This window comes from Gossypium arboreum, chromosome 5, assembly GCF_025698485.1.
Source record: "Gossypium arboreum isolate Shixiya-1 chromosome 5, ASM2569848v2, whole genome shotgun sequence".
Lineage (NCBI taxonomy): Eukaryota > Viridiplantae > Streptophyta > Magnoliopsida > Malvales > Malvaceae > Gossypium > Gossypium arboreum.
In genome coordinates, this window is record NC_069074.1 from 13,344,524 (window position 1) to 13,356,972 (window position 12,449).

Here is a 12,449-nt window from a genome sequence, read left to right on the forward strand (position 1 = left end):
TTAAGCTATTCAAACCAACATTTAACCATGCCATATCAAGCTTAATTATGCTATTCAAAATTTCCTATACAATATCATGTAAATTACCAAATCAAACATGTACAAACTTAACATTAGTTTGCACAAAATAAAGCATTAACCAAAGTTTCAAAACAAACTAACATTTTTTTAAGTTAATATAGCAACACCTATGCACATGCCACAAATCCGAGTCTAAAACGATTAAAAGATTACTAAATAGATGGTAGGATAATGTGGTCTTCAAGCTAATTCGATCAAAAAATTTCACAAATAACGATCTATAAGGAAAAGAAAAAGTAACGGATAAGCATAATGAATGCTTAGTAAGTCCATATGAAATTTACTTAACTTACTTTGATATTTATAACAATTTAGCAATTAAAACACATTGGTGTAAACATGACATCTTATGGCAACAATATAGTTTCATGCACAATTCAATCACACAATCACTATGTTAGTTCATTTGCACATCAAACCATAATACCAAAATCATGTACATATATAACCATTTCATATTATAACATATACTATTAATTATGCTCAATTTATAAATATCACATTTCAATTCACAATCAATCATTCCGTTTCCGTTTTTAGCTACTGTTTTCATTTCTGTTTTGCCCGAAGAACTATAGCAAAATGAACTCGGATATACATGACTAATTTGTTCACACAAGCTGTCATAATCAGGTTGCTCACAAAAGCTTAGTTCGATGATGCTGACACTAGCTTTAGAGATTCTGCAACATATGTTGGATCTTAAGCCATCGTATTATCTCTGATTAAACACCCATTTCCCTTTTTTGATTGAACTATTTCCTTTTTTGTTTGGACCCTAATGACATGTCATCCGTATCCTAATCATTTATTAAGTTCATACGAGCTCTATTATGATATTCAATTCATTCCAATCCCTGTAATATCGTCATATACATATTGTCGAAACCTTTTTTAGAAATCGACTTTTATTTTAAAAAGACGAAAATGGGAGTTATCACCAATCCTTTTTATGAGGTGTGATTGGATCACCTCGTAATTTGATCGTTTTAATAAAAGGTTTGATTTACTAAAACAGTGATATTTGGTCTACAAAATCTAAGGAATGGGTTCGGGAGTCGGTTACGCACAAGGAAGGATTAGCACCCTCGCGATGCCCAAAATTGGTATCTAGTTGATTACTTGATGTCTTAGTGTCGAGAATTGAAAATTTGAAGGGAGTTTAAAACACGACCCCTTTTTGTATTAAGGCATTACTTAACTAAAGTAATTTTCACGAAAATGGCTTATCTCAAGTTAATCGAGAATAAAGGATTATGTCCCGTAAGTTAGGACACAATGCCTTAAATCCTAGAAATCAAGAATAAACACCATTTGGTTGATACTTAAATCTCATTTTTTATTTTTAAAATTGATATTCGACTATCTCGGTTTTAGAAAGAAACCATATTCCATGAGTTAAGAACACGACTATACCAATTCCAAAAATAATGAACATTACCTTAGTTTTGAACATTTTATACGTTAAAAAAGCAAAGATAACCCCCTTTTTTAAAAAAAAATATGTGTTTTGTTTTAAGAAAAACGAATGAACATATTGTGATATAATACATGAAATGATGATAGTAAAATAAAACGAAATAGCCGTGTAGGTAAAAATGGAAGGACGATATTAAGGTAATAAACAAAAGATAAAATAAAAATAAAATAAAAGAATGAATTGTTAAATGATGATAGCAATGCCACTACAATAATAATGAGAATATCAATTTTATAATAATGGTACTAATCATAGCATAGTTATTATAATATAGACTAATAAAATAATGATAATAATAATGATGAAGGTAAAACAAAAATAAAATGTATAAATGAAAAGGAAACGTAAATAATATAAATCTAAACGCTAAAATAAATGACATAGTAAATAAAATGGCAAAATTAACCAAACTAGGGATTAAATTGAAATTTAAATGAAGTTTAAAGAAAGTATTTCAAAAGGACATAAATAAATGAGTAAATGAAGAAATAAAAGGCTAAATAAAAAACATAACAAAATTAACAGTATAAATCATAAAGAAAAAGACACAAAAGGACTAGATTAAAATAGGATGAAATATATGGGGACTTGAAAGCCAATTTTCCCCCAAAAAAATTCACACGTGTCCTTCCTTTAATGGGTTCACAATAATCGAGGGACCAAATTGCACAAAAAATAGAATAAAAGGGTGAAATTAAAAGAAATAATAAACAGCAGTAGGACGAAATTTAAAATAGTGAAAATGCGAAAGGACCAAATAAATTAGACCCTCCCTTGTCGAAAACGCACAGATCCTACGCGGTTTGGGTGTCTATTTCCTAAAAATGGCCCAAGGACCAGAATAAAATAAAATAAAATAAAGTGGTAAAGTTAAAAGGTAAAAAAGACTACATTTTAAATCGCCTAAAAAGCGGAGGGACCAAAAGCACAAATAAACCCCTCGCATAAAAAACACGCGGATCCTACGTGTATTGGGTAGGGTCTTGGGTCAGTTTTCAAAACGACACCATTTTGACCTCCTATTTAAGTTAAAAAAATTCTGAAAAAAATCATTTCAACCTTAGTTTTTTTTTTAAAAAAAAATCGAAAACCCCTTTCTTTTTCTCTGAAACACACCCTAGGACCGGCCACTAATTCAACGAGCCTCCACGTTAGCCATCGGTCGCCGACAACGGACTCCGCCATTCCCAATGGCTGGAAAATGCAAAAAGTCTCCTTTTTGGCCTTTCGACTCTTAAAACTCAAATCTGGGGTCGATTCTCTCGAAAAACTTACCAAAAGTCGCAAAAAAAAGGGAACCCTTCGATTTTAGGGTTTTTAAAAGGGTTCACCTTTCATCAGAGGTGACGACCTCAACCACTTTTGGTGGCAGAACACGAAACATCAGGTAAGTTCCTTCTTTTTCTTTTTTTAATTTTTTTATATATAAAAATATTCGAAAAAATAAATCTCCTTCGAAATTTTGTATTCTGTTGGTTTTTTTTATTGCTTTTTCTGTAAAAAATTACATTGCGATTGTTGTGGCTTTTATAGTCGATTTACAACATTATTTATTATTTTTATTTTTTTCTTTATTGTTTGCTTTTGTTGTTTCTGCACTTGTATCTATCCCTTTTTCTCTTTTCTTGCAGGTGGCGGAGCCAACGGAGAGGAGAGACAGACCCTTTGCCATTTTGGTGAAATGGCAACAGAAATGGCAGACCTTGGGACGAGGATCTTCGGGCGGCGTGCTTGTGAAAGGAGGAGCGACACAGGGGGCATTAGGGTTTCTATTTAGCTTTTAGTGTCATAGGCTTTAAGGTTCTTCATTTGGGCCATATTGGGCCACATTTGTTGTAAATGGACTCTCCTTTATTAGACTTTATTATTTATTTTTTGGTTTTGTTTATCTGATTTCTGTTTGGGCCTTTTATTTATTTGCAGTTCGGGCTCGGATAAAATTGGGCTATCACACATATCATTCAAGTATATAAACATTTCACATCTATTCCATACATCATGTTCACTTGTAATATTATATTTATCATACTTACAGTTTAGTCCTGTAGATGCCAAAATCGTCAGAATTATAATTGACCTAAACTGATAAACAGTATAAGATATATTTGAAACACAACATAAATAACATAGTAATTTCTATATGAACTTACCTAGAAAAAAAAAACAATAAGCAATATGTTGAGAACTAATCTGAAATTTTGTCTTTTCCTCGGTTATCCTTCAGTTGATCCAAATCCCGATTTATACGATAATTCATTTCATTTTATCAATTCCAAATACCTTAAATCATCGTACCATACGCATATGAATTTTCAATTTCATTGTTTGAATGTTACCTAAACTTTTTCATGTTATTCAATTTAGCCCCTAAAATCAATTTTGCTATAACTTTCAAATTTGAGATTCGATTTCAAAATCGATCTCAATTACATCCTTCTACAACCCTCTACTATCTATAATTACAAAAATATAACATCAATTTCAAATTTTATGTACTTTAGTCCCACAAACTAGCAATTAAATTTTATAAACTAGTCTTTTTTTAATATATATTCTTAAAATATAACAAATTAACACTAATTTCATTAAGCATTCAACAATGGTAACTTTGGAAAACTTCAACAAATTTAAAATTGATACACGAGCTAGCTAAATCAAGCTTCCGAGACATCAAAAACATAAAAATTACAAGAAAAAGACTAAAAAATCATAACTAAATAAAGGTCGAATGCTTGAAGTATGAAAAAAGGGTTTTCTTTCAAATTTAGTTGAACATGAAGAAGATGAAGAAAGCTATCATCTTTTTTTTTTCCCTATTTTGTCTTTTATAGTTTAATTAAAATTCAGTTAAATTTAATTAATCAAAATTTAACCTAATTAATTATAATTAATTAAATTTAATCAAAATTAACAAATTTAGTGGGTTGTAATTAGAGCTGATCATGGGCTGGGTGGCCCGGCCCGGCCGAAAAATGAGAGGGTTTGGGTAAAAATATAGGCCCGAAAAATGGGCTTGGGAAAAAAACAAGGCCCGTTTAGAAAAATGGGTCGGGCCTCGGGTAAGAGTTTTTGGCTTGGGCCCGGCCCGGCCCAGCCCGAATTATATATTAATATATTTTTTTATTTTATTTTTAGTCATTTTAAATTTTTAATATAACCATTTTTATTACATTGTCAATTTGTGTATTGTTTTAAGAATTGTTTTAGTATCATTTTTATTTGTTTTAATATTTGTTTTTATGTTTTTAAATATATTTGATTTATTATATTTTTAAATTTTTTATTTAATGAAATAAGCAAAAAAAAATTAATATGGGCCGGGTCGGGCTTAGCAATTTTATTTCGGGTCGGGCCGGGGTCGGGCCTAGTAGACGAGCCTAAAATTTTGTCTGGGCCCAACCCGATCCCGGCCCGGCCCATGATCACCTCTAGTTGTAATCAACATCCACCACCCGTTTAGCTAATCAAAAATGGTCAATTTTTCATTTGGTCCTTCGACTAATTAAAAATTTAGAGAGATTAATTTAGTCCTTGCACCTTAATTAACTACCCATTTTACAAAATTAAGGGACTAAACTTTAATAAAAATTTATACTAATCTCGTAAATATTAATTATTGGAAATAGGATTTCGAAATCACCATTTTTGACACCATTGAAAAACGAGCTGTTACATTCATAGTTGCCCTCCTAATAATGTTCTCCAAAATTTTAATTTCAAAGTTATATTAATCTGTATAAATATATTTTATAAAAAAATGGCTTTATTACATATATTTTTATATTAAATACAATAAAATTGCATGGGATGCAAATTAATATAATATGTATTTAAACCACAATCAAAATTTAATACGTATAATTATACCAAATCAAAGTTTACCTACATCAAAATTCATGTATAATTTTAATGTTTATCCTTTATTTTAATAAAAATATTAAATATTATAATAAAATTTTCGTAATGGATTAGAGTTAATTTTATTGTGGATGTATTCTTAGAATTATCAAATTTGAGGTTGAAGTTAAAGGAATGCATGTGCTTTAGTACATTTGTTAATTATCAAGTTAAAGAAGTGCAAAGTACGTAGAATATCTTATGATCATGGTATAAAAACTGAAAATTGGAACATTGATTTATGTCGACCGAAAACGGAACATAAAATATAACATTCGATGCCTTGTGTTCCTCAAGTGGACACATTTTGATGTTTTTATCTACAGATATTTATAGTAGAGGAAGAGAAAGATATAAGTTGTAAGAAGATATGAATTTTATTTTAACTCTTTAAAGAAGATATCACTGTGTATTCGTTGCATAAGTTAGTATTATTCTCTTTACATGTCCACTTACTTCGTATTATCGCTATTTTAGGACGTGGGTTTCATGCTCATAAGTCGGCATTATCATCTTTGGCTGCCTGTTAACTTCTCAAAACTATATTATCTAAACCCGCGTCTCTCAATATTCAAACTCATACCCTGAAGAGTCGGGTATCAAGGCTTGGGTTTGAACATGGGGAAATGTACTTTTAAATAATAATTTTGAGAAGTCAATAGGCATCCGATAAAAAGATAATACCGATTTATGGCTATTGACATCGACAACCTAAAAAGGTAGCGGTACCTTGTTGGCTGCTGGGCTGTGATAATGGTATCTTCTTTAATGAGTACAACGGAGCCACCTCCCATAAGAAAACTAGAATCTAGTTATTTATGAAGTGGTGGTGGGGGTCAGGTCCCCCAGGACTTGTTCTCTCAGGCTGTTGATGCCCGTTTTTCTCAGCTTCTTTGTTCAGGTACTGTCTCCAGGCCTCGATGGATTGTTTTACATTCGTCTTCTCTATCAAGAGGCGACTTTCAGAGGCTGCAGACAAAAGTAAAATCAAGGTAAGGCACATCAGACACCTAAAGATAGACATTGTTGCTTTGACATGGGAAGTAGAAGAGGCTACCCGTATTTATAGACTTCCGAATAAACTTCATCACAAAGTGGATGAGAGATCGTTCATCAATCAGTCGACTGTAAAATGTCATCTGACTGGTAAAGACAATCGTGATCATGTTAGCACAACTAAGTTTAAAGCCGCAGAGACTATTCTGACGACGCTTTGCCAATAAGATCTCCATAAGCCAACATTTATTTTGGCGTATTGCAAGTTTTTGGATTATTAAACTCGTTGTTGCCTAATACTGATTCTGATTCATTTACGAGGTTCGCAACTTCACACATGGATAAAATCGAGAATACGTCACTGCATGTTAGGCATGGTCATTCATGTGCCTGCCAAGGAGGATTAGTGGATAAACCACACCGACCATTGACAGTTTATAATAAAAAGTTCAATAAAAAAGCTTTTCATTAAACCAATTCCATGAGGTAAAGTAGAAACCCCTTTATTTGTCACCGGTTATTCATTTATTGGTAAGGGCCTCTCGGGGATAAGACAAGCGTCAAATTAATATACACAAACGATGCTTTCAGATAATCAAGGATTTTGCCTTTAGTTTCAAACCCTTTTTCCCTGGCTGCTTTGCAGTTCTAGATAAGATCAACAATCAACATCAGCACCTACAAGCTATTTTACTGTCATTGGTGACACAAAAAGGATTCGAAAGTTGCCGAGTACTTAGCCAGTTAGTCCAGTCAGACGAAGGAGCATCAATTAGATCCTCCTTATTCAGAAATCTCTCCCAGAATGATGCTGCTGATCAGTGAATGAAAAGAGACATTAAGCGTTAAATGAGAGAGACATGCACTTTCCCTAATTTGATAGTTAAGTTAGGCCTGGACTTCCTTTATTTATTTATTTTTTTTACTTCCCTATATGTACCTGCCCATATCATGTGGTTGATATTCGTTGTGATTATTAACTCCAAAAAGTACCTCAAATGAAGCAAAGAACCGACTAATCTGCGATTAACAATGAGTTGTCCATTAGGCTAGAATTAATAGCAACAAATGCGGACTAGTTTTGGATTCTTTCCATTATCCAATCAGATGGTTATTTCCTCTTCACAAAATGCACTCTGAGTATATTTCTCCAGTGAGGAGTTTGGATTAGATCCAGCAACTTCTCGTTTCTGTCAAGGGTCAAGGGCATTGTATTCGGCTAATAGGGTAGAGTAAAGACAAATCATTTTTTGGCCTTAATCTATGTCCAATACTTGGCACGAACTTGAGATTTTGTCCGTATTGTATATTCTTAAGAGCTACCAAACAAACGTAAAACCTTATTTCTTGCTTTCTTAATATTTCTTGTCTTTTCAACTGTTTCTCTTTGCATTCTTAATATTTGTAGCCACACGAGCATGGATGCAGCTGTAAACATTTAAACGATCTTTTCCATTAAAATATGCAGTCCTGTAGAAGGTTGTGCACTCAATCTAATGGTTCAGCTGAAATTTCTGGTCTTTGATTCAAGTGTACACAATTTACTTGGAGGATCCTGCAACTATGAATCCAAACTCAGGAGCGGTCTCAAATACGGGTATATGCCCAAGATATAGGTATAATTCAACATTTATTTATTTATTTATTTTTATATTTGAAAGATCATATCTCACACGCTAATCATTCCATAATCTTTTCTCAGGACATCATTCCATACTCGCCCTTATATTATCCATTCTAGTAAAGCACCAATTGCAGTGAAGAATATTAGTTGCAGTGCACTTTAAAAATGGTGTTATGAGTTTATAGGATCACATTTAATAAGCTTGAACCTTGTAATGAAAGAGACATTATCTTTTATCAAATCAATTTTTTATTATTTTTTCCATATGGAGAAGCTATAGTTATATCATCGTCTTTCCGTCCCATAATCTGCAGTGATAGATAAGCATAGAAATAGAATACAGCTCCATGGTTCAATTGTTCTTGCTTTAACTCTATAACAACAATATCTTAAATGTACACACATGGCCTTGATTTCGACACCAAAAGAAAAGTTGAAGGAATCGTTGGTGGAAGTGGAGTTTGGATATAAATCCCTGCATTCAATTCTTAGTGCTTCCTCTGTTATTTCAGTAAGAGTCAGAAGAGAAATAAAAGTGGCAGATATGCATATATACTACTTGTTTGAGGAAAATTTAAATCAATATTTTAATAAATTTGCATTCGATACGCGACAACCGCACCATGTTTTATTCAAATCATGCCGTCAATCTTTATATTTTGATGTTGAAATTTAGTTTATGTATTTAAAAAGTAAAAATATTTTTAAAAAATTTAGTATTATTGTTAACATTAACAAAAATTCCTTTACTATCAAGTACGCTCGAATTTATACTAATTTGCTTATAAAATTGATACTATTGCATGAATCTATCGATGGCAAATCTTAATAGAAATTACCAAACACTATTAACGATTGAGTTTAATTTTTAGCTAAGATTTAATATAACATTTTACACTTTCAATTTGACATTTTTTAATAGATAATTTTTTTAACTTAACTTGACATATTTTCTTAATTTAATACCTAAGCTTTTCTTTTCCAATTGGTATATGAACTTACATTTTTTCTAATTTGGTACTTAAATTTTTTTTTTGTCAATTTTGGTATTTAAACTTGTCAAATGTTATACAAATTGCTCCAATATATTACAGTGTTATCTTTTATAGCACATATAATCAATGTATGACCAATATGTATTTTAAATGTTCAATTACTTTTAGTTTAATTTATTTTTTATTTAACACAATGGAATTATTTTAGTTAGGGTTTTTAACACTTTTGATTTCTTCTTCAATATCCATTTGTTAAGTATATCTCAAAGCACGCTTTTTGAACATGGATTTTCTTTGATATTGACTATATTTTTGTGGAGTTGAGAGTTTGGTGAAGACCAGACCATGCTTTAAGCTTGTTGTCCCTCTTAAGTCATTCCTACCATAATAGTCACAGTAATCTCAACTCCAATGTAAAATAAAATTCGAACATATTGTTTAGCTAAACAAAGGAAACTCCAAATAAATGTAATGATTCCTACAATTAAATTTCATGTCATTTTTCACATGTCGGTTACACAAAAAACTTAAATACAAAATTTAAAAAAAAATCAAATTCAAGTATGAAATGTTTTAGAATTGTTTAGACAACTTTTTACCAATAAAGCAATCAATCCCATTTAATAGATCAAGAATCTAAGTCAGACACAAATCATCAAGTCTATTAAGCAAGATCAATTTTTAGTGGCTTTTGTCGTGCACAATGCCATCTGGTTCTTACGAGACTCAAGCCAAACCTCGAATGTTGTTGATGAGCTTAGAGCAATTCAATTTGGATATAACTTTGATCTTTCTATTTCTAGTATTTTTGCCCCTAATTACATCGTGTGTGCCTCAGTGTCATGGTCTGACATTGTGGCTACATTGCCACCGTGACAACCCACTTGGTGGATGGGACGAGGCCAAAGTCTAGGGACAAGAGTTCCCCGATGATGGATCCTAAAGGGCAAGTGTCTTGCAAGAAGCATCTAGTAAGTAACATGGCAAAGAGCCATGAGTGAACAAGGTCGAGGGGGTGATTGATGTGAGTCTGAAGGCACAATTTCAGACCCATGAATGTGGGACAAGTGATGGTCTCATGCAATGAGTTGAGACAATGAGTAGCTGATAAGCTATAAAAGTAACAGATTTTAATGATATTCTTAATGCGTTTTAGATTATTAATTATTCAAATTAGTGAATTTGATGCTCTTAATCCTTTAAATTCATGTTTCTATACTTAGGAGAGCATTTGGGAGGGAAAGGGGCAAAAAACGAGCCAAAATCGGACAAACATAGTTGTTTGCAGGAGCCACACGGCCTGGGCATTTCCATATGGGCTGGGCACACGCCCATGTGCCAGCCTATGTCGATTTTGTACCCTACTTCCCAAATACTCGGAAAAACCCAATTTTTAAGGTTTTTGAGCATTCTAAAGTCTATAAATACCCATTAGAAGAAGACATAAGGGGGCAATCAGAGAAGATAAAAGAAAACACTTGAAGAACACCATCGGAATCAACTTAGAAGTAGATCTCCATCAAGATCAAATATCTTCTTTTAATTTCTTTCAAAGTTTTATTGAGTTTCTTTATGTCTTGTAGTTATTCTAACTTTGAGATGTTTCTATTCAGGATTATGAACTAAATTCCCTAGAAACCTAGGGAAGATGAAACCTATGATGAATCTTATTATTTTATTTCTGATTTATATTATAAATACTTGATTCTTGTTCTCAATTATGTATGTTTATTTCTTATTTTAATATTTTCGAGATATTAATTTATGTTTAATGTGCTTATTTTAGTGGAGGAAAAGTCTCTATTTAAGAGTAGATCTAGCATAATTAAGTGGAGTTGCATGCAATCCTAGAAATAAGACGACATAAATCTACCGGATTAGAGTAAAATCTAATAGGGGAATCTATATATCGAGGTAATGCGACAATAGGGGTTTTAATTAGAAAGAGATTTCAATTAATCAACCTAAAGTTAGTTGTTCTTACTCTCGAAAGAGATATTAACATAATTCGGGGATTTCTACGAATCAAAACACAAATGAATAAATCGTTTAATTTAGAGTCATAATAATAGGTGAAGTCTAGGTGGATTCATTTTTGGGTATTGTCTATCGCATTGGTTATCTTCGATTATTTTCCCATTTCATTCTCTGTTACATTCTTAGTTAAAATTAGTTTACTAATTTTAGATTAAAACACAATCACTCCTATTTGTCTGCTAAATAATAAGAAAATGGTAATTACTAATACCTTTAGTCCTCGTCGATATGATATTCCCTACTCACCATAGCTATACTATTGTTGGATAGGTGCGCTTGTCTTAGTTGTATTTATAGTTAGTTTAGTGATCATCAGTAGCCCAAGTGTGAGGCAAGCATGCTTGGAGAATGCCCATGAGATGGCCCTAGAGTGCCAAATAAGAAAACCCTCGGTGTTCCCTAGGAGCATAGCTATAAAAGCTATTTAGCTCTTTAGGGGGTAGTGAAAAGTGTTAGCTCTCCACCTCCCCCTCACCTTGGCTAGTTGATGAGACTTCCTTGGTGCAAGTGAGCTGCTCCATGGCAAGCGAGATGTCATGGTGTGCGTTCACTGGCAAGTGGATGATCTATGTCTCTTCAAGAGGAAACTTGGGGATGGTTTGGGGCCAACGAGCCTCGTATCACGTAGTGGTTGGAAAGCTGGGGTTCGACCATAGATTTTATGTAAGCCCTGCGGGATCCTCCACCCAAAGTTTATTGGGTTGTCTTTGGAATCTTAAGACGATGCTTTGTAGGAGGAGCATCAAGATGCGACGGAACATCAAGATAACTAGTAGGTGAACTAGCTACTAGTATTGTGGGAACATAAAGATAGAGGTTGAGCATAGTGCTCAGAGCTGGGACAGTGCACTAGGGCAATCCTTGCGTTGAGTGCATAATGTTGGATGTTTATGCTTGAGACGAGCCTTAAGTGGGGCAAATGAGCTTGACCCTTGGAGTAGCCCTTATGGGCAATGTGATGGGCTAGAAGCACCCTTTAGTTGGCGAGTGGCCAACAATTGAATAGTGCCATTGGGTTCTGGCACTTGAGATGCGACAAGCGAGCGTGGATTTGGTGTTGGGTTCCACCAAGCCTTGAGCCACGATACCTTGCATCTTGGACAATGATGGTCAATGCTTAAGATCATCGATGGAGATAATAGTTGAGACGTCTTGCGGGCACTAATGACATATGTGGAACGAGAGTAGGTGTCCTCGCTTGAGCTATGCGATTGGATGAGAATAGTTTCGTAAGGCCAGATCAAGCGAGAGGGCTTTAAAACAATACATCAATAAAAACTAAGATAATCCGCGAAAAATGGATACGAGAAAAGTTGATTATGACTGAAAGTAATAATGG

At 33.1% G+C, this 12,449-nt stretch overlaps 1 long non-coding RNA gene across 1 annotated transcript; it reads right to left on the reverse strand.

Moving 5' to 3' along the window:
• Positions 1 to 5,816: 5,816 nt before the first annotated feature.
• On the reverse strand, positions 5,817 to 6,650 carry LOC128292805 (uncharacterized). Its single transcript, XR_008282731.1, has 2 exons — positions 6,516 to 6,650; positions 5,817 to 6,427 (listed from the first exon to the last, which is right to left on the reverse strand). It is a non-coding gene; the product is annotated as an uncharacterized LOC128292805 (long non-coding RNA).
• Between the last annotated feature and the right edge of the window lie 5,799 nt (positions 6,651 to 12,449).